Here is a 22,977-nt window from a genome sequence, read left to right as displayed (position 1 = left end):
CCAGAAGCTGGGAGAGGGGCACAGAACAGATGCCCCTGCCACCCACCTCAGAGCTTTCAGAGGGAACCAACATTGCCAACACCCTGCTTTCTGACTTCTAGCTCCACACTGCGAGAGAATAAATTTCTGCTTTTTAAGGACACCCAGATTGTGGTATTTCAATAAGCAGCCCTAGGAAATTAATACACAGTGAGTCCATTGAGCAGCAGACCTGAGACTCTTAAATTCCATTTTTCAGATTCCCACTCATTAGGCAGCCTTGGAGGTTAATGGAGTCCTGGGGCCCATGGAGGAGTCCTTCTCATCTCTCCTTCACTTCCCTGGTTCAGGCTGGCCTGAAGTCCATCAACTGGGCTTCTTCCATGTCCCAGGTGTCTAGCCATCCCACTGGGCCCTTCCATCATGCACATAAGCACCCTTTGAGCCCCGACTCCAGATGGACCATCCTCCCCCTCCACCCAGGCCAGCCTCTACCACCACCTGGAGAGCTGTGGTTTTGAAATGCAAATCCGATCCTTCCTGGCTAGCTTAATCTTCTTCCCTAACTCTTCACAACCTGTAGGACCCAGAGCCTGTGTCAGATCTGGCCTCAAATTCCTCTTTATCTCCAGCCACTCACCCCACCTGTCCCCACCCCTCACCGCCTTCTGCTCCAACCACATGGAACTATTTGTATTTCCCCTAACAAGTCGTGGTGCTTTTGCACATGCTGCTCCAACTACCTGGAAAATAAAATCCAGCCCAACCACATTTACCTCCATGAACAGCCATACCTTGCCACCTTGTACATTGTTCATCATTACAGGTCTGCCCTGCACACTCAGCCTGGGAACACTGTTGTATTCATTTCTGTCACTGTAGGCCTAGGGCCCAGTATAAAGGCATTCAAGAATGTTGAACTGTGGAGTAGCCATAACAGTAGCAATTGCTACCATTTACCAAATATTTACTATGTGCTCAGCACTGTGCCGAGCATTCCACGTATGTTACTTCATTTCACTCTCAAGACAACCCTTTGAAACGGATGCTATTACTGATCCTGTTTTACAGGTGAGAAAATGAAGACATGAAGTCACTTGTCCAAGTCCACGCAACTAGTAGGTAGCGAAGACAGTGCTCCATACTCTAGCGCCAGTGCTAGTAACCGATGTTAGGTACACCATCCATCCTAATACCCTCATTTTACAGAAGAGGAAACAAGCAAGAAAGGAAGAGTGACTTGCCCACAGTCAGGTATCAAGATGTGGACCTAGATCTTTAGATTCCTTATTCAATGTTCTTCCTCTTCTCATTCTTGCAGGATCTTAATCCAGGAGGACACAGAAAACAAGGTAGGCTGTATCTCCTAGAGAGCTTTTTCCCGTCTCCCCTAGAGCAGAGCCCAGCATAGTCCTGGCCACACAACAGGGGCTCAAATCTATAGCCAGGCGACTTAGCAGTAAAAAAAACCAGATGAATCTACTTCAACAAAGTCTGAAGCCTGGGGACTTCCCTCGTGGTCCAGTGGTTAAAAATCCACCTTCCAATTCAGGAGACGCAGGTTCGATCCCTGGTTGGGGAACTAAGATCCCACATGCTGCGGGGCAACTAAGCCGCGCACCACATCTACTGAGCACACGCTACAACTAGAGAGCCTGTGTGCTGCAACTACAGAGCCCATGCGCTCTGGAGCCCACACGCCACACTAGAGAGAAGCCCGCGTGCTGCAACTAAGATCTGACGCAGCCAAAAAAGAAAAGTATGAAGCCTGCTTAGATATTACAATGTCAGGCCTCAAGAGGACAAAGGGTATCCTTTAATACCATCTCCCATATTAGAAAGTCAACCATTCAACAAATTTATTGAACACCAGTCATAAGCCAGACATGGTGTGGTGGCACTAGGAAGACTGATAAGCAAGTTTGTGCCCAGATGGCATTTTCAATCCAGTGAGGAGAGACAAACAACTAACAAGTTCATGTATAATTACTTATCTCATAAGTGTTATGAAATACAGGGAGCTATAAGAAGGTATAACAGGAAAAACTGAGTTATCTTAAAGGAGTTGTTGGTGAAGGCTCCCCTGAGAAAGTGATTCTTCAGCTGAAATCTGAAGAGTGGGAGTTAACCAACATAAGAAGCAGGGGGGGCTTCCCTGGTGGCGCAGTAGTTGAGAGTCCGCCTGCCGATGCAGGGGACACGGGTTCGTGCCCCGGTCTGGGAAGATCCCATGTGCTGCGGAGCGGCTGGGCCCGTGAGCCATGGCTGCTGAGCCTGCGTGTCCGGAGCCTGTGCTCCGCAACTGCAGAGGCCACAACAGTGAGAGGCCTGCGTACTGAAAAAAAAAAAAAAGAAGAAGCAGGGGAAGGGTGTGGTAGACGGAGGGAACAGCATGTGCAAAATCCCAGAGGCAAAAGAGCTCCTGCTGCCTAGATGAACTAAAAGAAGGCCAGAGTGACTGGTTTCTAGAGAGGTGGGCAGGCCTTGTAAATCAACGTAAGAAATGGAGAAACGAAGCAGAGCAGGGAAACCCCTTGCTCAGAACCTAGCCCAGAGCAGATGCTGTCAACAAGTCATTGAATTATTTTGTGAAGGCGTGATTTGTCCAAGATCACAAGGAAGACCTGGGACTTGAAGTCAGAACCTCTACTTGCCAGGTTAGGGCTGTCAGCTACTTCAGGTATGTGTGTGGAAGGGGGCAGGAGATGCTTTCCAGGTGTTTCATCCTATAGGAGGTTCCAGCTCCCTGCCTGCACCTCTCTTGAGCTCTAATGTGAATCAGGATTTCCTGTGTTTGTTAAAACATAGACTGCTGGGCCCCACCCCCAGAGTTATTGATTCAGTAGATCTGGCGGGAGCCCCAAGAATTTGTATTTCTAACTAGATCCTAGGTAACCCTGCTGCTGCTGGTGGGGTGACCATACTTTGAGAACCACTGCTCTAGACTAGAATATACGAGGGCAAGGAGGAGTGGTGAGTGGGGCCCATGGCCAGGATCCTTGGGAGCTAAAAGGGTAGATTCCTAAATGTGGGTAACAATGAGACAAACTCTAGCACTCTGAGAAAGGGAAGGGGACTCAAAGTCTCAGAATCCAGCCTACTAGCTGCTCAGCTAGGGAAACTGAGGCTTAGGGGGTTTAGACCCTTATATAAGAGAAGCTCAATAAAAATGTGTTGAGTGAACAGGTAAAAACATGAAAGGTTTGACCAAAGTCCAAAGGAAACCCCTGCACCAAATTCCAGGGCTCCTGAGCTGCAGACCAGAGCCTTTCCTACCCTGGGAAAGGGATTCAGGAAAGGGGACAGCAAGCTCAGCTTTCCCCCAGCTTCTGCTGCCTTCAGTAGGGAAACATTTTTAAAATTGCAAAAATCTGCTGTTGGCCCCCAATCCTATCACCCATCCACCCTCCTTCCTTTCACACTCCCAGCTCCCTCCCTTTACACTCCAAATCCTGTGCACTTTATCCTGGCAAGCTGAGTAGCAGAGGGGGAGGTGAAGTTCTAGGGAAGAAGAACTGGAAGTGGAGGGTGAATTCTTACACTTGGATAGCCTTCTTCCAGAACACTTCCTTCCTCTTGTAAGAGTCTCGGTTTCTATCCTCATATCCAGTCTAATCCCAGTCTACCTACATTTCAGTACCAGCATCTGAAACCCACAAAGCCGGGGGCTAAATTTCCAAACCACCTTTTCACCCAGTTTTTCTAAAATAGGGTGGCCCTGGACAAAATTTTTCTATCCTATTCCAGTTGGCAGCAAAATGCCACTTATCTTGCAAACCCACATGCACAGACTCACTAACATACAAACAGTTATGTGTACATAAAAACAAATATACTAAAACTCATTAAGAAACACATACACATAGACTTCAAGAGATGCATTATTCACTGTTCACTGATAAAATACATCTGCACCCCCAAATGCACAAGAAACACACACATGCACACATCTCCAAATGCATGCGCTGCACCGATACATGAAGAACGGAGTAAGACACACCCAGAGACCTCTCTCAAAGTAGACATCTGAGGGGGCGTTCCTTGGAGGGGGGGCACTGGCCCTTTAAGAGAGTGGTTCTCCCTCCTCCCTTCAGGGCACCTAAGGTGCGGCTCTACCCCAGGGAGCTGGGAGGGGTGAGGATGGGAGTGCGGCTGAGCTGGCCAGGCCCAGTCTGGCTCTGGCCGACTGTCCCCGCACCACGACAGGAAATGGATCCCTGAACCGACTGGGTCACCAGCCTGGGGACCGCTGTCTCCACCATCACCAACACACACACCCGGGCTCCAGGCAGGACACGCCCTCCGCTCCAGCGGGCCCCTCTGTCAGCCCGGCTCCCTCCGGCCCCCGGGGTGTGGCCGCCCACCTGCCGGCAAGGAGTCTAGGCCCAGCGGGGACGCTCCCGCCGCTGCCGCCGCCCTCTGCCCCGGCCAGGTGCCCGGTTCCCGGCGACGGCAGCGCTTCGGCCGCCGCCCCCACCCCTTCCTCCAGGCTGTGCGGAGACAAAGCCGCGCACACGCACACGGGGGCTACGCGGGGCTACGCGGGTGCACACCCGCCCTCACACGCGCACACACGGGGACTCACAGTGGCGCGCGCGCACACACACACACTCCGCCACAGGTTCCAGCCACAAGCGAAGCCACTGGCACACACCCTCATCCAAATGTACACACACTCGGCTACACTTTCAGACACACCCTCTCATAAACACATTCACGCATAGACGCGCGCACACACACCGCCCAGCCCAGACGCGCGGAGACACACAGGGCACACACCCTCTCACACACACACAGATGCACACCCGCTGCACACACGCACGCGCGCACACACCGATCATCCACTTGCACAGACCCACGGGCACACGCGCGCTCACACCCAGCACACACCCGGCGACGTGGACCCCGACACACATACCGCGCCAGCACTGAAACACACAAACCGAGGCCCGGGGCTCCCGGCTCGGGCGCCCGCCCCCCGCCTCCCGGCTCGGGCGCCCGCTCCCCGCCTCCCGGCTCAGGCGCCCGCCCCCCGCCTCGGTGCTGTCCAGCCCCCCGGAGCCTGCCCGCCGGCCTGTCAGTGCTCGAGGACGGGAAACCGAGCCTGGAGCCCTCGGTGATCACCCTCCCCACACACACCAGCCCAGACGCGGCGGGGTCCCCGGGGCCCGGAGGAGGCGGCTAACCTGGCTGCGGCGGCGCGGCTTCCGGGCGCTGTCTGTCCTCGGTCGGTCTGTCCCGCGGCCGCTCGGCGGGCTCCGAGGCGCACTTGAGCTGCGCACAAATGCCCCGCTCGCTCGCTTGCTCGCTAGCTCCCTCCCTCCCGCGGCGCAGCCCCCTCCCCGCCCGCCCCCCTCACCCGGTCTCCCCCCTCCGCCCCGCCCCGGCCGGCTCCCCAAGAGGAAGCGGCGGCGATCCCGGCCGCCGCGGCAGCCACGGACGAGCGAGCGAGCAACCCGGAGGAGCGCCGCCTGAGCCGGGGCCGCGCGTAGGGAGGAGCCGCGCGGGCCCCTGGGGAGAGGAGGAAAGGAGGGGGCTGAGCCCTGCGAGCCCGCCTGGCGCTGGTGACCCGCCGCCCGCTCCCCAACGTGGGCCGGCGCCTACCTGTGTCGCCGCGGAGCTCGGAGGCCGGGGCGAGCGGCGGGGCGACGAAGAGGAGACCCCACCCTGGGCCCCCTCGCCCTTCCCGTCCCAGCCCGGTGGGCTCGGGCCCCGCCCCCCGCCCCCTCCTGGTCCCAGCCAGCGCCAACCTCGGTTTTCCCTGGCCCAGACGCCTCGGCTCTCGGCCCGGTGCCCCGGGCTAACCCCACGGCCCGGCGCCCAGCTCGCCGGCCTCCTCCACCTCCAGCCCTGACCTGGCCGACGCCCACCCGCCTCCCCGCCGCCCTCCCATTGTTCCCGCGGCCCGAGCTCGAGGAAGACCGCGCCGCGCATTCCAACCCCACCTCAGGTGGCGATACCTCTGGACCCTTGGGGAGGGGACCCCCAAGGGCTGGACCCTGGCTCTGGGCGCCGACGCCCACTCTCCACAATCGCAGGCACGCCCAAAGTAAAGAGCTTTCCTAAATTAGAGTTAAAATCACCACTGCCCTTATAGGTGCTCCTTCAGGTCCTAGTAAAGACTGAGGCTGGGGGGGGGGGGGGGGGAGGAACCACCCCAAGGTCAGCAAGCCTGAGATAGCAGCGAGGAGAAGGTGGGGAACAGATTAGGTATCCACATTACATAGAAGAAGAAACGGGGAATTCCTGCCCAGGGCTCCTGGGACAGGGACAGGCCCTCCAGAGCTGCAGGGAATAATGAGCCTGACCTCCTTTGTTAGATACTACATAAAACACAGAGACGTGGAAGAAGCACTTTCAGAGGTTTTACTGAATGAAAAGGCCTACTAAGTGCAGGAACTCTCACCTACTTTGTCTCACTTAGCCCTGACCGTGGTCCTATGCAGCAGCTGTGATCATCCCCATTTTATAGATGAAAGCGTGTCCTAGGTCTCTCCAGCAGGCAGCGCAGAACCAAGATGAAGCCCAACAATTATTCAAGTTCTTCACTGCGATCCCCCCTCCAGTATAGGATACTAAGTGCCAGGTGAGCAGCTAAGAACATAAGAAATCAAGGAGGGCAGGCCTAGTTTGGGCCTGGAAAGACTTCCACAAACTAAAAGAGGGCAGAAGTGAGGGCACTGAGACCCCAAAGCAGGACTGAGTATGGCTTGTCCAGGGGAAAATTATAATTAATCATGAGAACTAATCATAGCTAATGTGTTTGGAGCACTTACTGTATTTCAGGCACTGTTCTAAGAGCTTTACTTGCACTAACTCATTTAATTCTATAACAACACTGTGGGATGGAGGTTATTTTTTAGGAAACTGAAACACAAAGATATTACATAGTTTATAAAGTGGCAGAGCCAGGATCCAAACCCAGGAAGCTGATTCCCAAGCCTGCACTTAACTACCACAGGCCAGAGAGAAGCAGGCCTGAATGCGAGGCAAAGGCATTTGAATTCTTAGGGCACCCACCGCAGCATGACTCTTTACTTGCCGTCTTCTGTCTCGCTATGTGTACCCAGTACACAGGGCCTGGAATATAGGCTCATCTGTTAAACTATTGCATGACTGAGGCTGGAGTGCAGAGGGCCGTGTGCAGGGCTTGGTTGCAGCTCTGTCTGCTGTGCTGGGCATTTTTATCAGTGGTTTTAGATGAAGCAGAATAAGGCATGAAACACTAATCATATCTACAGCCATCAGGAAGTTGGGAGGGCCCTCAAACACTCCAGAAACCAAAATTAGTTTCCAAAAGGTCTCGGCAGCCTTGGAGCTGAGCTGGAACTAACAAGATGAGGTACCACAAGGGATAAATGTAAACTCCTGCCCTTCAGTCCAAACCACAGCAGTCCCACAAAACTTTCTGGGATGATGGAAATGTCCTAAATTGGCGTTGTCTGATGTAGTAGCCACTAGCCACCTGTGGCTGTTGAGCCCCTAAAATGTAGCTCCTACAACTGAGAAACTAAAATTTTAATTTCAATTAATTTTAAAATTTTAACTTTTTTTTCTTTTTTTCTTTTTAAGTACTTTAAATGTAAATTGTCACATGGGGCTAGTGGCTGCCATATTGGACAAGTGCCCAAAATACAGGGTAGAAAGAATCCAGATTAAGAGCAGTTCCGGTGAAAATGACTTACAGGTTTGAATTGACCTCAAGCTCAACAATGCAATGTGGCTGCAAAAAAAGAAAGAAGGAAGGGAGGGAAGGAGGAAAGAAAAAAGGAAGAAGAGGAGGGACTCCCCTGATGGCGCAGTGGTTAAGAATCCACCTGCGAATGCAGGGGGCACGGGTTCAATCCCTGGTCTGGGAAGATCCCACATGCCGCGGAGCAGAGCCTCTGTGGTTCTAACTCTGTTAGCCTCTGTTAGAGGTTCTATGCTGCCCTGGGCTGATCACACCTGGACCACGGGGCTCAGCTCAGCCCCACGTTCTGAGGAGTACACTGTCACACTGGAGCAAGTCTAGAAGAGACCAGATGCTGAGGACCTGGATGCCATGTTGTGTGGTGAATGAGTTAACTATCCTTGAGAAGGTAAAGCACTGGAGGATATAGTGGCTGTCTCCAAACGTCTGAAGGGCTGTCATACAGAAAGGGGATTTGATTTGTTTCTTATCATTTAGGTCTAGTAAACAAAATTAAAAACTCTGTGAACCCCTAAGCCCCCCTCTCCATGTCTAATTCCTCTTTCTGTTCCCCTCAGCACTTAATCCACCCAGGACCTGGCTCATATTAAACACAGATTTGCTGACAAATGGATGTGAAAGAATTCCACTCAGCTCAGGTGTGTGGACATCCAGGAGGAGAACTTCAGCTTATTATAAAGATCTCTAACAGTCAACACGATCCAAGAAAACAATGGACCACCCTGGGAGTGATGAACTCCCTGCCAATAAATGTATTCAAAGAAAGATTGGGTCTTCAACTGGAGGCTGAACTAGGAATCAGATGACCCTTCAAACCGAAAAATGAGCAAGTTCTATTAGAAGGGGAAAGACAAGATCAAGGCCATGCTTCCAGACAGTTACCTGGCTGTATATATAGAACAGATTGATATGAAGGGACCAGAGGCAGGGAGGACCAGTTAGGAACCATTGCAGTGGTCCATTAGGTGGCAGTGGGAATGGAAGGCCAAGGACAGGTGTGTGGTGACAGAAGCACTGGCCCTGGGCTGGAAGTCAGGAGCTACAGGTTTTAGTTCTGCCTCTGCCATTAACTTATTGTGGAGTATGGGGTAAATCCCTCCCCTTCTCTGGACTTCAGTTTCCCCATCTGTGAAATGCAGAATAATCTCCAAGTCCCTGCTAACTCTGGATTCTGTTTATGGGAAAGAGATTATGAAGGCTAACTGGGAAAATGTAGTAGACAGCCTTTATACACTTCAAAGGAACAATATCACTAGGCTCATACTATCATTGTTATTACAAAGGCTGCCTCCCCAGAACTTGGTGACTAGATTGGTAGGAATGGACAAGAAGGAGTCAATGGACTGCATGTGTAGGGGGTGGGCTCAGGGGACAAGGACCTCTGATCTTTGGGGAGCGTCAGCTAACCTCTCTACTCCTCCCCGAAGATCTGTGAAGACAGCGTGCTGTGTGCTGTCACCACATGAACTGCTTCCTCATTCCTTTGAGCCACACCTCATACTTGGCTAAGGGAAGCAATCAGTTCTAGGAAAAGTTAGACTCTGTTCCCCTCCTTTTAATGTTCCCAAATGACACCGGTTGTGGTCCTTCCCTTAAATAATAAGTATCATCTACGCATATGAAAACAGCCAATATTATTGAGCACTGTGTGCTAAGCACTTACATAGCTTTCTCACCCTGGGAGGTAGCTCTAATTATTATCCCCATTTTATAGATGAGGACACCCGTGGCTCATGGAGATTCGCAATTTTCCCACAGTTGCATAGTTTATGAAGGGGATTCCAATACAGGTCTGTGTGATGTCAAGGCTGCATTCCTAGAGGCTTCTAACATTTTACTATGTATTTTTACAACAGCTTAGGGAAGAGGGCAAGATGAGTACGGTCTCTAGGGTACAGCTGGGAAAACGGAAGCTCGGAAAGGTTAAATTAAGTCACTTGGACAAGTTAGTAAAGGCTTTCAATGTGCAGTTCACACTCTTTCCTGATCTCTGTTCCTCTCCTATGACCCAGCAGTGCTTTCCTCCTTCCCTGCACCTTCCAGGGCCTCCCCAGTCTTCCTAGGCCTGATCGGTAGGTACTTGCCCAGACCATTTAAGAGAAGGACTTTTACTTGTCCTTTTTCTGGGGCATGGGGAGGGAGGAATTTCTGAAAGGCAAAAGTTAACTCCCATCTCCTCACTCACCACCACCAGCCCACACACACCCCAGCCCAGGGCCTTGAGGTGACAGTGCTGAAGGCTTAGAGTGAGTCACGCAGAGCTGACCTGCCAGTCACCGGAGCATCAGGTGCTAAGCTTAGGTTAGAAGGGTGGAAAAGTAGGCCAAGTGTTCTCATCCCCAGGAGCACGGCCCAGTTGCAGCTCAGGCCCCCCCCCCCCACATCTCATCCCCAAATACTGCAAACCCCGGAGGCAGAGGAGACGTGAGAAATCAGAATGCATTCCCACCCTTCAGAGGGGATAGGACAGTGAGTACAAAATAATATATACTTATAAAAAGTGATGGGGGTACGTGGTGACGAATTCCAAGGAGAGAAGTTCACAAAGGAGTTGAGATCACAGTGGAGTCTTAAAGGGTAAGTTGAACATGCAGAGGTAGAGGGGCACTCCAGGCTGCAGGAACGCACAGGCGGAAGCGCTAAAGCTTAGATGTATTTGCACACCATCTAGCAGGCAATAGGGAGGTATGGAGTGCACTATGGATTTGAGAAAGACTGCCTGAGTTTGAATCCTGGCTCTGTCCCTTCTCAGCTATTTGACCTTGGGCAAGTTACTTAACCCCTCTGGGAGAGATATCATTGTCTCCTATTATTTGCTCTCCCCCTTCCCAGTAAGCTTACACATTCTAGCCAGTTGCCATGTGACTCCAGAGGAAGGAGTACACTTCCCCAGACCAATGTCAGACTTGATCACATGACTTACTTTGGCCAGTGGAATTTGAGCTGGAGAGATATATGCCAGTTCTAGGCAGAAACTTGAAGAACCATTGCATGTTTTTAGTCTAAAATCAAACTCTTTAATCTCTGCCACTGGAATGGCATGACCTGGATGGGGGCTGTGCCTTCAGCCTGGACCTTAGAATGAAAAGATGCAGAAAGCAGAGCTGTAGCCAACACACAGCTGCCCCACAGCTATCTGTGTAATCTGAGGGAGAAAACTTTGTTGGAAGCCACTGAGATTTGGGGGTTGTTTGTTATCACATCATAACTTAGCATAACCTAGTGATTTTAGTAGTACTTACCTCATAAAACTGTTGTGAGGATTAAATAAGATGATCTTGTGAAAAATGTATAACCATTTCATCAGAAATTGCATTATAAAATGATCACTCTGCCCATACATATATGGACATTTGATATACAACAGAAACGACATTTGCAAAAGCCTCGCAAAGGACGGTGTCACAGGTTGAATAGTATCCCCCCACAATTCATTTCACCTAGAACCTCAGAATATGACCTTAGGACTTCCCTGGTGGCACACTGGTTAAGAATCCGCCTGCCAGTGCAGGGGACACGGGTTCGATTCCTGGTCCGGGAAGATCCCACATGCCTCGGAGCAGCTAAGCCCGAGCTCCACAACTACTGAAGCCTGCACTCTAGAGCCCATGAGCCACAACAAGAGAAGCCACCACAGTGAGAAGCCTGCTCACCTCAACGAAGCATAGCCCCTGCTCACTGAAACTAGAGAAAGCCTGTGTGCAGCAACGAAGACCCAATACAGCCAAAAAAAAGAGAATATGACCTTATTGGAAATAGGATCTTTACAGATGTAATTAGTCAAGGATCTCAAGATGAACTCATCCTGGATTTAGAGTGTGCCCTAAATCCAATGACTGCTATCCATATAAGAAAACACATAGAAACAAAAAGAAGGCAATGTGAAGATGGAGGCAGAGACTACTGTGATGTGTCTACAAGCAAAGGAACACCAAGGATTGCTGGCAAACACCTGAAGCTAGGAGAAAGGCATGGATATTTTCTCCCTCCCCCCATGAGGAACCAACTCTGTCCACACCTCGATTTTGGACTTCTGGCCTCTTGAGCTGTGAGAGAATAAATTTCTGTTGTTTTAAGCCACCCAATTTGTGGTAATTTGTTATGACAGCCCTAGGAAATTAATACAGATGGATTATTTTTAAGTGATACTGAACAATTGGTTATTCATTTGGAAAACAATTAAATTGGATTCCTACCTCATAGCATACATAGTAATAACCTGTTGGATTAAAGACCTAAATTTGAAAAGCAAAACCTTAAAATCTTTATAAGTATCTAAAGAAAATCATATTTAGGACTTCAGGGTACAGAGGAATTTCTTAAACAAGACATAAAAATCACAAATTGTATTACTCTGGGTTATCCATAGAAATAGAACCAGTAGCATATATATTCTATATATCTATGTCTATATCAATAGATAGATAGATAGATTTATTATAAGGAATTGACTCCTATGGTTATGAAACCATGCGACTCGGATGGGACTTGAACCCATAGGCCAGGACTCGAACCCAGCCAGAACCCACCGTCTTTTTTTTATATATATAAATTTATTTATTTTATTTATTTGTGGCTGTGCTGGGTCTTCGTCGCTGCGCACAGGCTTTCTCTAATTGCAATGAGCGGGAGCTATTCTTCACTGTGGTGCTCAGGCTTCTCATTGTGGTGGCTTCCCTTGTTGTGGAGCACAGGCTGTAGGCACGTGGGCTTCAGTAGTTGCAGCATGTGGGCTCAGTAGTTGTGGCTCGCGGGCTTAGTTGCTCCACAGTATGTGGGATCTTCTTGGACCAGGGCTCAAACCCGTGTCCCCTGCATTGGCATATGGATTCTCAACCACTGCACCACCAGGGAAGCCCAACCTACCATCTCTTAATTGAGATCACACACTTGGTCTCTGGACTTAATGAAGCTCAGGTTCTTTATGTCTCATCGCAGAAAGAATTCAGTGAGAGACAAAGTGATAGGTAAGAAGCGGATTTTTTTTTTTTTTTTTTTTGGCCGATTTGGGTATCCGTTGCTGTGCACGGGCTTTCTCTAGTTGTGTCGTTGTGGTGCGCGGACTTATTATGGTGGCTTCTCTTGTTGCAGGGCACGGGTTCTAGAGCGCAGGCTCAGTAGTTGTGGCACACGGGCTTAGTTGCTCCGAGGCATGTGGGATATTCCTGGACCAGTAATCAAATCCGTGTCCCCTGCATTGGCAGGTGGATTCTTAACCACTGCGCCACCAGGGAAGTCGAAGAAGTGAATTTATTTAGAGAGAAACACACTCCACAGACAGAGTATGGGCCATCTCAGAAGACGAGAGGCCCTGAAATACGGGTGGTTAGTTTTTATGGGCTGGGTAATTTCATAGGCTAATGAGTGGGAGGATTATTCCAACTATTTCAGGGAAGGGGTGCAGATTTCCAGGAATTGGGACACCGCCCATGTTTTGACCTTTTATGGTTAACCTCAGAACTGTCCTGGTGCTAGTGGTGTGTCATTTAGTATGCTAATATGTTACAATGAGCATATAATGAGGCTCAAGGTTTAATGGAAGTTGAATCTTCCACCATCTTGGACCTACTTGGTTCTAACTAGTTTTTGTCATGTCCTATGGCTATGTCATTCTTTTATTTTTAAATTTTATTTATTTATTATTTTGTATTTTTTAATTTTATTTTTGGCTGTGTTGGGTGTTCCTTGCTGCACGCAGGCTTTCTCTAGTTGCGGTGAACAGAGGCTACTCTTCTTTGAGGTGAGTGGGCTTCTCATTGTGGTGGCTTTTGTTGCGGAGCACGGGCTCTAGGCACACAGGCTTCAGTAGTTGCAGCTCATGGGCTCTAGAGCGCAGGCTCAGTAGTTGTGGCTCATGGGCTTAATTGCTCCGCGGCATGTGGGATCTTCGCGGACCAGGGCTTGAACCCGTGTCCCCTGCACTGGCAGGCGGATTCTTAACCACTGCGCCACCAAGGAAATCCCGCCACCCTTACCTCTTTTCTTCTCTCTTTTATTTCCTGACCCCCTTCCTGCTCTGTGCACAGTCCCCTCCCTCTGAGGGCAAAATATGGGATAAAACAAATCCAAATCAAACAGCTTCTAGATCTCATCACAAGAAGCCCTCAAAGTGGGGTGGAAACAAGACGGGGAAGGAATCCTGGAGGCAGAGAAGAGGCTGCTTAGCGACTGCTGGTGAATCCACGGAGAGTACTGTGTCAGTTACCTACCTCCAACCCACGCCTAGCTCTTCCTTTTCCTGCCTGTGATCACAGAATTTTGAAACATCAGAACTGCAAAAGTCTTTGACATTCATCTACTCTCCATAAGTTTGCCTCCATAAGTTTGCAGCTGGGAAAGTGACACAGGGGCACAGGAAAGGAAAGCAACTGGCTATGGTCACCCAGCAAGTCAGTGGCTGAGCAGGAACTAGAGTACTAGGCCTCCTGACCTCCGACCAGTGATTGCACTTTCACCTACACCACACGTGACCTTCCTTCCTGTGGTCACTAGTCCCTCCCCTTGATTCCTACCCACCAGGTTTGGGAGGACATCTAAGCATTCCCAATCTGCCCTCCCATCCCCCACCCCCCAAACCCCACCCCCGAGTGAGCGCAGGGTCCAGTGAAACAGGGGCAGAAGGGACAACCCACGTCAGAAGGGAGGGCCAGCCCTAAATCCTAGGGGCATATTTGGCAGTGGTGGGAATGGTGAAAGTGTCGCTCTGGCCTGCAGGGGGACCAGTCTCCTCTTTGGAGAGCTCCATTAGAAGCAGCCTGTGTTTCAGCAGGCCATCCTGGCGGGACCCCTCCTTGCCCTCCCAGCCTAGCTGGCTGCCTGGAGGACCTACCTCACTTCCCCAGCTGTGGACTTGCACAGAGGCCACCCAGGCGCAGGATGGTCCATGACTGCCGGGGGCGGGTGGCGGGGGGGGGGGGGGTAGCGTGAGGAGGAAGGGTTTCCAGCGGCTCCACTTTCAGTCCTGCTCCTCTGCTCCACAAAGGGCCACTGTCTGAGCACAGAGGGACCCTGGAGGGAGGCCTCCCAAGGTGCTCGGCAACAGGGCCGGGTTTCATCACGCTGGGCCTCCTGGCCAAGTAAACATCAGGGTAGGAACAGGCCCAGCAGTTTCTGCAGACAGGGTCCTGGCTCCGGGCTGGCTCAGTGGCATCCTCACCCAGGGCTTCCCTGAGACAATAAGGAGGGCCAAGGTCATTTACCCACTTTTCTCCAGAAATGGAGTCAGGATAAGGAGCTGGCTCTATCTTAGTCCACTTCCCATTGTTCAAGGAGCAGAGAACCATCCTATTCCCCTCTTAAGAAGTAGATGTTTTACAAGAAATTTTAAAATTCGTTCGGAGGGAAAAGAGAGCTCCATAAGCTTGAGTAATCAGGGAAGACTTCCTAGAGGAAGTGTGATTTAGGTGTGATTCTGCCGCAGTGTGTAGGTGTAGGTAGAATCTCCACAAATAGACAGGAAGGAGAGAGGTATTTCAGACAGAGCACAGAACTGGCAAGTTGTGGTGTCTGGAAAGCAGCAGCATTTGGGGGTAAATGAAGAGACCTACCTGACTAGGGTAGAGAATTAACACAGGAGAAGGTGGAAAATAAGGCTAGAAAGTTTGGTTAGGAACCAAACCTCAACTAGGCTTAACAGCCATGTGGAGGAGTCCTTACGGTTTCCAAGCAGAGTGGTGATGAGGTTCTAAAGGCAAAATTTTTGAAAGCTTAGTCTTAAGATCTTACAAAAGAGGCCTCAGGTTGAGCCTCAGTCCTCTGGGAGAAGTTGGGCTGGTTATGGCCTCTCTTGGGGCTTGGTTTCTTCATCTTTAAAATAAAATCGTTATACCAGAGAATCTTAAGGCCCTTTCCATCTCTAAAGTGCAAGGATTCTCTAATGGGGCAACATGGACTATAGAAAATGAAGGGAGGAGAGGCCGTGGCCACACCCTGGACGCCTCTGGGCTGCATTTCTGCAATGATTCATCTGCTTAGAGCTGTCACTGCCACCACCACCGCTGCCAGGCACTATGCTAAGTAGTTCCTTTTTTAAAAAACTTCATTTTTGTGAACAGAAAATGCATGTACATACTGCAAATTTTAAGTCATAAAAAGATATATGTATGGTAAAAATAAATTTCCCTCCTTCCCCTCTTTCCAGTCACCCATTTCTTGTCCCGCTGTATCCTGAGCGTGCTTTCACAGATAATCCATGCATTTTTAAAGAGTCTATAGATTCTTTTTCTTTATGCAAATGGGAGCATACTAGACACACCGTTCTGTACCTTGCTTTTTTGACTTGAAAATTCTGGAGATCTTTTTCTATGAGTCTATAAAGAGCTGCCTCATTCTTCGTATGGCAGGACCATGATTTATTAAACCAGTCCCCTATGGAGAGATATTTAGGGTGTTTCTTCTCTATCATAAACAATGCATCCATGGATATCCTGAGCATACATCATCCAGCATATGCTGGAATAGGTCTAGGCCTACAGGATACATTCCTAGAACTGAACTTATGTGCTAACTTCTTTATATGACTTAATACTCCCAAAAAGAGTTTAAAGTGATCGTCATTATACTGATTATGCAAATGAGGCACAGAAAGATGCATTCACTTGCACAAGTCACGCAGCTCTTACATAGTAGAGTTGAGATTCCAATGTGGACAGTCTGACACCAGAGCTAACACACTCAATCACTCCACTAGTGGTTCTGAAACCTTAGTACACATCAACGCCACTGGGAGGGCTTGGAAAAACAGAGAGTACTAATCGTTTCTGATTCAGCTCATCTATGGTAGAGCCCAAGAATTTGCATTTCTAACAAATTCTTAGGTGATCACTCTTTGAGACCCACTGCGCTATAATAGCTCTTCCACCTTCAGCTGTTCACGTTGTCCAAAAAGAAAGCAATTGGTACTCAGTAACTGGCCGTGATAGGACCAGAGTTGAGAGGCACAGACAAGGATTCCTGGAGCCCATCTATCTAAGCTCTTTGAAGGCCTTGCACAGTACCTGGCACATAGTATTCAATAAATACTTGTTGAATGAATGAATAAGTAAATGAGGTATAAGTACTCCATGCAACTTGTTGCTGTCTCTTCTCCCAGCCCCCTGAGAGCCCCTGCCCTGGGGTAGCTCCACTGCCCACACTGGCTGAGATCCAGCTTCATGTTGTGAGAGCCTGCTATGGACTGAATATTTGTGTTCCTCCCCACCCCAAATTCATATGTTGAAGCCCTAACCTCTGATGTGATGATATTTGGAGGTGGGACCTTAGGGAGGTAATTAGGTTTGGAGGAGGTTTTGCAGGTGGGGCCCCCACAATGGGATTATGGTCCTTATAAGAAGAGGAAGAGATCAGAGCTCCCTCTCTTTCTCCACCATGTGAGGACACAGTGAGAAGGTAGCTATCCGCCAGCCAGGAAAGGGGCCTCATCAGGAACCGAATCCACCTGCACCTTGATCTTGAACTCTCCAACCTCCAGAACTTTGAGAAACAAATGTGTGTTGTTTAAGGACTCAGTCTGGGACTTCCCTGGTGGCGCAGTGGTTAAGAATCCACCTGCCAATGCAGGAGACACAGGTTTGAGCCTTGGTCCAGGAAGATCCCACATGCCACGGAGCAACTAAGCCCATGCACCACAACTACTGAAGCCTGCGCTCCTAGAGCCCATGCTCTGCAACAAGAGAAGCCACCGCAATGAGAATCCCACGCACCGCAACGAAGAGCAGCCCCTGCTCGCCATAACTAGAGAAAGCCCGCACGCAGCAAAGACCCAACGCAGCCAAAAATAAATAAATAAATAATAGTTAAAAAAGAAAAGAAGAACTCAGTCTATGGCATTTTATTATAGCAGCCCAAGCTAAATAAGACGGAGCCCTGGGGAGCAGAGCTGTTTATTCCCTCCCTTGGCTTATAATGAAATCAATGAAGCTGCTAGACCTCTGTTATTGAAGAAAAGGCAGCATCTTAGAATGCTAGAGCTCGATTGAGATAAGCTAGTCCAGTGCTCTCATTTATTATTGTTAATAGCAAGAGCTATAATTCATAGCACACCCATGCACTTGACATGCTTACTTTTTCTTTCCCTCTAATCTAATTCCCTGTATTTCCTTTCCCCTTATTCTAGTACACAGCCTCTTCTTCCATTCCATGCAGTTGATGTGGCCAGCACACACACACACATACACACACACACTATGGGAAAGATTTAAATTCGGGAATCTGTGAGGAGACCTGAGCTCTGTGGGAGGGCCCTGCTGCAAGAGCAGCAAGACACTGACAGAAACATCCCACAAACAGGAAGAAACAAAGTTTCCAGGGTCATGCATTGTGGCAGCCACACACCAGCCCACCTCCGCCAGGTGCTGACTCCGTTACAGTATTATATCCCTGAGCTCAGGGCCCTGAGGACCCCGACAGCTTCTCCCAGCTGCTCCCTACCTGGCCTGGAATCCTGCTCCTGCTGCCTCCCTCTCCCACGGGCCTCCATCCTGGGTTCCCTTTCCTGTTGGCGGCCTTGTTATGGACACTCCCCACCCCAGGCCAGACTTATAGCCGAAAATGTCTAGGCCCCAGGCCCCTGGACAAGTAACACTTCAGAAGCCATTTGTTGGGCAGCTGGAGAGAAGGAGGTCATCAGGGAGAGAATTTCAGGGGCCAAATCAGATTCAGTTGGTCAGCTGGACTTCAGGCAGCAATCTGACTCAACTGACATTATCGAATGTAGAGGAGGCGGCCGTCGGGCAGGTGTAGCCAGACACAGACGCTGTCCATCGAGCTGAGTCAGGCAGAGGTGGTCAGGAAGGGACAGTCAGTCGGACTCCGTCATTCAGAACCCGGCGCCTGAGATCCAGTTAGACTCGCACGGGCAGCCAGCACCAGCCAGCCGCAGCCTCGGCCACCGCAGTCTGGCAGATGCGGTCGGTCCACCCATCCGGCGGGCTGATCCCACCTGTCAGATGGCCAGGCAGGCGGGCCGCACCAGGCCCAGAGACTGCGCAGTCAGGGTAGCCAGCCAGCTTGTCAGCCAGCGGTCAGGGGACTCGGGCAGACGCGCGGGCCCGGCCGTGGTCACCATCAGCTGCTCAGGCTGTCTGCTTAGCCCACACAGCAGAGCTGGGGTCAAAACGTTGGCACAGAGCTATCAGTGAACGGGTCAGTCGGTCACAGAGGGCCTCGGTCAGTCAGATACAGCTTGTCGAGCACCGATGGAGTCCGGTCAGTCAGAAGCAGATCGACTCAGTCGACACGCCCCATCAGGCCCAGATGCCATCAGCCAGATAGGGCGGTCAGTCAGTCGGTCGTCACCTGCGGTCGGGCAGACAGATCACGCGGTCTTGGTCCACCAGGCATCCATGAAATCTGTGTTCAGTCCGACACAGCCAGACAGACACGGATTATCCGGCAGTGATGGCGTCTGTGGTCACTGAGACACAGTCGGCCAGTCAGAGGCAGTCAGTCAGGCACTGATGGAATCAGAGCGCCGCGGAGGCCACAGAAGCCAGGGACTGAGGCCCGGAACCCCTTCTGGGCGGAGCCTTGTTGGGGGCGGGGCCTCCATGGGGGCGGGGCCTCGTTCTTGCACAGGACCGCCCGTCCACTCCCCTCCCGGCAGCCTTCGGACGTTGCCGAGACAGCTTCGGACTCGGCCGGAGTCGCTCCTTCCCAGCCCCCGGGGTCCCCCACCCCCGACTCCCGAGCCTGCAGAGTGGAGGTCCCGGCGGTGTAGTGGAGGGGCGGCGGGGTTGGGCAGGCTGCCCTCCGCACGGCGGCAGAGGCTGCGGCTCGCACTTTTGTCATCCCCTTGTACAGATGAGGCTGATTGGGAGACCAGGAACGACGCACGTCAAGCTACACAGTGACAGAGACCCAGAACCTCTGGATCCCTTGCTCCTCTCCAGAACCCTGCGTTCTCCTTTAGGAGGAATCAGATTTCCCCAGGCATAGGGTGCGTATGGAGAAGAGAGAACAGCCCATGCAAAGAGGCTTTTAGGGTTCTTTGGGCTTACTTATGACTAGGGCGAACACTCGCCTTGTACCAAGCTCTGTAGTAACAGCTTCGTGTACAGTAATTCACTTGGGCCTCACAATTTTCCTTTGAGGGAAATAATGATGATTTCCTTTTTACGTATGGGAAACTGAAGCACAGAAGGGTTGGTAACTTGACCAGGGTCAGCGGGCTGTGGGGTGAGCCAGGATTGGAACCCAGGCAGCCTAACTCCTGACATTCACTCCTGGGCCCTCAACACACCCTCTGGCCCTTTCCTTGTGACCACCGAGGGCAGAGCATGAGTCCCCTTCGGCAGGCCTCCCTGGTCTGTTTCAGAATGCCCAACCCTGTGCATGAGGCTCCTGTCTGAGTCTCTGCTTTACGGACTAAGAATAAGCAGCTATCAAAACCAGGAACCTGGCCCAACCAGGGGACAAACTATGGGTCTGTCTCACAGAGTTCAGAGACGGGAAAGCCTGTGAGATGAAAGAAGCCAGGGCCAAGAGGCCACTGAAAGCTGTCGGTGGGGAACCCTATGAGCATGGCCCCTCAGGGGTTCAAGTTGAAAGATCTTTGAACAAATTCCAGCAATGTGAGCCAGGAGTTAGAAACACATCATGGGTCATAAACGCAAATGCCTACAAGGGCCAGATAGGTAATGAAAGTCATGAAAACAAGTCAAGTGACTAGATTGGCAAACTCTCCCCATCTAAAGGGGGCACTGCCTCTTGACTCCTGTCCATCATGTTCTCAGACACCCGTTTTCTCTAGCCTTCTAACAACTGTTGGTAAGTCAATTAACATTGAGTCTCGGTTTTTCCATCTGTATAATGGGAAGGAATATTTGGCTTTATCTCACAGGGTGAAATATTATGGCAATTAAACATGTTTTTGTATGTAGAAAATATTTTGTGAGCTGTAACTTACTCTGTAAAGTGGAGGGGGTATGAAGAGGAGGTTGACTGAATATGTGTTGTACATCTGCTACGTGGTCTACGGGTTCTGACAGCATTCCTCTAGGCAGGGCTTAGCATTCCTCTTGTAGAGAAGATGAGAATGCCCTTCAAGAAGTATGCTTACTTACCCAAGGTCACAAGTTTGTGTATGATGGAGCCAGATTTAGAACTTAGGTCTTTCTGACTTCTACGGCCAGTCTCTTACAACAGTTGTTTTGTTTTGCAAGGTGTTGCTTGGTCCCACCAGTTGCACTGAGATGATTTCAGGTGAAACCCAAATGAACAGTTTAAAAATAGTTATATAATTTTTGTTATTTTCAATTTTAGAGGAAGCTTATTGACACTATGGAAGTCCTAAATTTCACACAGCCAGACTGTAGTAGGTTGAATAATGGCCTCCCAAAGATATAGAGACCTAATCCCTGGAACCTGTAGATATTAATTTATTTGGGAAGAGAATCTTCACAGATGTGATTAAGTTAAGGATGCTGAGTTGAGGAGATCATCCAGGATTATCCAAGTGGGCACGAAATGCCATCACAAATATCCTTGTAAGAGGGAGGCAGAAAGAGAGGCAGACAGACACACAGAACAGCAGGAGACAATTCAACCTCAGAGGCAGAGATCACAGTGAGGTGGCCACAAGCCAAGGAATGCAGGCAGCCACAAGCTGGAAGTGGCAAGGACAATTCTTCTTTAGAGCCTCTGGAGGGAACATGGCCCTCTCAACATCTTTATTTCAGCCCAGTAAAACTACTACTGAACTTCTGGCCTCTAGAACTATGAGAGAATACATTTCTGTTATTTTAAGGTATCAGCTTTGTGGTAATTTGCTACATCAGCTACAGGAAACAGATACACAGGTCTACAAGTCTTCAAAAATTCATACTCCAAACCCCTAGTGTGTACATAACCCCCCCCTTATTAAAAAATAAAATTATTTTTAGATAATTTTATATTTACAGAAAATAAATGTAAATCTCTGATTTACAGAATACAGAGATTTCCCATAGCACAGGGAGTTCCCATACACTCCTCCCCCAGTTTCCCATATTGCTAACATCTTACATGACTATGGTGCATTTGCCACAACTGAGAAACCAGCCTTGGTACATTCCTATTAACTAAACTCTACACTTTATTTGGATTTTACTAGCTTTCCCCCTAACATCCATTTTCTGTTCCAAGGTCCCATCCAAGATATTACATTCAGTCTTCATGTCCCCTTAGTCTCCTCTGGCCTGGGACAATTTCTCAGACTTTCCTTGTTTTTCATGACCTTGACAGTTTTGAGGAGTACTGGTTAGGTGTTTTAGAAAGTGTCCCTCAATTTGGGTTTCTCTGATGGTTTTCTCATGGTTAGACTGGGATCATTGGTTTCGGTGAAGGATACCACAGAGGTGAAGTGCCCTTTTCATGACATCATGTCAGGGGTACATGATATCAGTATATGACTTGATCACCTTGAGTACCCCGCCAAGGTAGTGTTTGCCAAGTTTCTCTCCTGTGAAGTTACTTGTTTTTTCTCTCTTTCTACTCTCTGAAAGCAAGTCATTAAGGGCAGCCTACGCTCAGGGGGGGATTAAGCTCCACATCTTGGAGGAGATAAATTATTTGGAATTCTTCTATTAGGAAGATTTGTCCCCCCTCCTCCATTTATATATTTATTCAATTATTTATTGACATCAGTATGGGCTCATGGATATTTAGTTTATACTTTGGGCTGTAATCTGGTACTATGTTATTTCTTTTGTTGCTCAAATTGCTCCAGCTTTGGCCATTGGGAACTCTTTCAGGATGTCTCTTATGTCCCTTTGACACCAATTGTTTTGCATCTTGGTTACACTAAGATGATTTCAAGTGGAACTCAGCTGATCTTTTTTTAAGAGTTGTATATTTACTTTAATAGATCTTAGGAAAACATAACCTGCATGTCAAATTGACAATTTCACAAATACCACTGAGGACAAGGCTAATGTAGTGCTGATTGTGCTAAGTGAGTCAATTGACAGAGAGCTATTAGGTAAAAACTGGTATTGATGGTACATAGGTATGGAGGAAGTTGTTAAGCTGATTAGGGAATGACTCAAATTTGAGAAACATCTGTACTAAAGCAGAACCAAGTCCCAGATTCAGGCAGTGATAATAACGATGAGGACTATGTGCTGCTTCTCTGGGACACACCCACACACAAGCCATTCCCAGGGCCCTGCTGCCAGGCAGACCTGTCTCAGTGCAGATGCGTGCTGATGTTGATAACGGCGGAACTGCGCATGCCCAGGCCCGGGACGGATGGATGCTGCACTGTTTCCCAAACGAGCTGCGTGGGTGGCTTGCAGCTCAGCACCATTCCTGCTAATGAGCTTGGAACC

General features: G+C 49.8%; 1 protein-coding gene across 28 annotated transcripts in view; it reads right to left on the bottom strand.

Annotated features, from left to right (window-relative positions):
* The window catches only part of EPB41L1 (erythrocyte membrane protein band 4.1 like 1), a 126,378-nt gene extending 121,067 nt beyond the window's left edge, over positions 1–5,311 (bottom strand). For 11 of the 28 annotated variants that reach the window (XM_067707998.1, XM_067708006.1, XM_067708009.1 and 8 more), the window contains exon 1: positions 5,166–5,311. The gene's annotated coding sequence lies outside the window, so the exon portion shown is untranslated. The remainder of the gene's footprint in view (positions 1–5,165) is intronic. The other 17 variants (XM_067708021.1, XM_067708023.1, XM_067708016.1 and 14 more) reach the window with 4 other exon arrangements.
* Between the last annotated feature and the right edge of the window lie 17,666 nt (positions 5,312–22,977).

This window comes from Pseudorca crassidens, chromosome 15 (assembly GCF_039906515.1).
Source record: "Pseudorca crassidens isolate mPseCra1 chromosome 15, mPseCra1.hap1, whole genome shotgun sequence".
NCBI lineage: Eukaryota > Metazoa > Chordata > Mammalia > Artiodactyla > Delphinidae > Pseudorca > Pseudorca crassidens.
Note: the sequence above shows the minus strand (reverse complement) of the source record. Positions and strands in the feature narration are given on the sequence as shown.